This window comes from Arabidopsis lyrata (genome assembly GCF_000004255.2).
Source record: "Arabidopsis lyrata subsp. lyrata unplaced genomic scaffold ARALYscaffold_152, whole genome shotgun sequence".
In the NCBI taxonomy this organism is placed as follows: Eukaryota; Viridiplantae; Streptophyta; class Magnoliopsida; order Brassicales; family Brassicaceae; genus Arabidopsis; species Arabidopsis lyrata.
Window position 1 is genome coordinate 13,897 of NW_003302444.1, and position 2,840 is coordinate 16,736.

The following is a 2,840-nucleotide window of genomic DNA, read 5'->3' on the forward strand; positions in this document are numbered from 1 at the left end:
GTCTGCCCTCAACCATTCAACGATGTCCTTAATGAGGACAACCTTGTGTTCCTTACCAATGAGAACATTCCAATAAGGATTTTTTTGGTTGAATGGGTTGCTGCGACTTCAATATGTCGGATTTTTTTTAGTACGGCTGACAATCAAGCCCAGTCAAAATAGCAAACTCTCTTAAAGAAAATCGGAACGGCTGACCGGCAAAAACAAACCAAAGCTCGTGTTTTTTCTTTGTGTAGAGGCCTCTACACAACATCTGATGCACTAATTTGTCGGAAAAAGAACATCTGCGGACAGGAAGCTGAAATAGAGGACCAAAGCATGAAGCGCGGAGATAATTTAACTCTTTAGTACCTTCTAAGATTTCGACAAGATCGAGAAGATACTCAGGCTTAGAGTAAGCATTGATACGACCGATAGGCGGGTAGCAATCAGTGGCGTAGAGCCTTTTGGGAAGCTTTTCCCTGTTCGGTTCAGGGACAACCGGACGGCTTGGAGGATTAGAGTGGGACGATGTTGATTTGGCAGAGACGAAAGGGTCGTCGTCGCCTTCAAACGAAACCGATGGCCTGGATCTGCCAACCGGCGACTTTTGATTCAAATTACCAACGGAGGACCTCATCTGCAATGGGAAAAAAATGAAGAAGAAATCGCTTTAGGGATGGAAAGGGACAGAACCCTAATATAACAGGGACTAAAAATGATCCACCTCAGATGAGGACAAATAAATAAACTTTCCGGATTAAACGAACTAAATCACTGATTAGAACCGGGGGACAAAATCAATTGAAGTTACATGCAGAGAGTCTGACAACGAAATTTACCTGTTCTATATTTGGAGCAGAAGGAGAAGGAAGATAAAGGGAAAGTGAGAGAGAGACGAGAGTGAATCGTTTCCTCTCAATGGAAATATCGATGGATGATTAAAGCGCACGAGGACCGAGGAGGAAAGATTAATAGGTAAGCGAAACGTTGTCAAATCAGTGGCAGCTCTTCGGCGCGAAAACTGCCCAACGTAGAGGGGTAAAATCGTAACTCCACTTTCCAAATGTGGTATGATTGGAAAGGAGTTTCCAAATGTGGTACATTTGGAAAGATTTTGGAGAAATATGGTAGATTTGGTAGTTTTTTCAACAAAAAAAAACATCAAAATTCATCAAAAAAATAAAAGCGAAAATTGGATATAAAGGATAAATAATTTAATTATTGTCCATCTATGCATTCTATATTCATAATTGATCATATATGATTTAATATTGGTCATCTATGCTTTAATATAATTAAAATCCCATTTTATCCCTAGTTTCTTTAAATCTTGCTAAACTATAAAAAAAATTCCAAAATTAATTAGATTTCTTTCTAAAAATAATTTAGAGAAAATATATGACAAAAACAATATTTATTTACTTTCCAAATATTCTTGCCAAGATAATTCCAAATTGTCTTCTTATTTGACGTTAACTTCCTCATAATTCTTTTGACGACAACTTCTTTTTTTATTTTCTCTTTTGGTAGTTTTTTGGATTTCTTCAATTCTTCGGAGCTTGTATATCCAGGTAAAATTCTAGATTTCTTTGCATGTGTTGGATTATTGATTTGTAGTGTTGTGTTGTTTCTAAAAGTCTAATAAAACAAGTTTTAGTTTTCATCTCTTGTGTGTGTCTCTCTCTTGTCCAAGTCCTCTGTTACTTTGTCTCTTTGTCTCTTGATCTCGTACATATGACTATTTCTAAGTCATTCTAAAACAAAGCAATTTTGGTTATAACATAAACGTTAATTTGTTGTTTTTTTTCTTTTGCACTAAGTAACCTAAGAAGCAAAATCTAACACTTTGATCACTTGACTTGCTTCCATTATCTTCTTTTGTTACTAAACCTTAATTTGATAACATAATTTTGGGCCTTTTGAACTTATTATGTTGATTGTTGACATTTACAAAGAACTTTGCTACAAAAATTCCATGAATGTTGATATTTACATATTTTAAGATTGTTTTTGCTTTTGTGTAGACATGGAAAACGAGTGTCCAAAACGCCTATTCACAGATGGAAATCAGCCACAAGTGGAGAAGATAAATAACAGCTGCAAAATGTCTCTTCTGACCAAAATAAAGGAAACGTTGCCATCGGAGTATGATGAAGTTAAGAGAGATCCAGTATTCGCACATGTCTTTGCAATACACGAAAATAAAATAGGTTATTCAGCTCGCTTGATACACAACATCATGTGTAGACAATTGGTTACAAAAAAAAAACATGAGCTATGGTTTGTGTTTGGAGGGAAGCCACTTAGATTTTCACTCCAAGAATTTTATGCAGTTACTGGTCTCAAGTATACTGATGATGGGAGCTGTGATTATGAGAAATGGAAAGATGATAAAGGATTTTGGAGTAAATTGCTGAAAAGAGGTGGAGATATACGCATAAATAAATTGATGACTAGCATTGAAGATGTTAAGAAGTGGAGGGAGAAGGACGACAGAATTCGTTTCGTGTATATTTGTGTGATAGCTGGGTTGGTCATGGCTAAGGGTGAGACAAAAAAGATCGATCATTTATACATCAAGATGGTGATGGATCTTCGTAACGTTCATAATTATCCTTGGGGTCTTAAAGCTTATGATTATCTACTACAATGTATCATGAAAGCAAGATCTGCTTTGAAGAAAACCAAAAGCTATGTTCTAGATGGATTCTCATATGCACTTCAGATATGGGTGATGGAAGCAATTCCAGACATTGGAACATTGGTGGGAGAAAAGATTAGCACTGAATTGATTGCAGCTCCTCGATGTTCTAATTGGAAAGGCGCTGCAAAGGTATCATATGAGGACATCATCTCGG

The 2,840-nt window shown here is 36.3% G+C and overlaps 1 pseudogene; it reads left to right on the top strand.

The window, feature by feature from the left end:
* Positions 1-1,739: 1,739 nt before the first annotated feature.
* Positions 1,740-2,840, top strand: part of LOC110226256 — a 2,500-nt pseudogene continuing 1,399 nt past the window's right edge.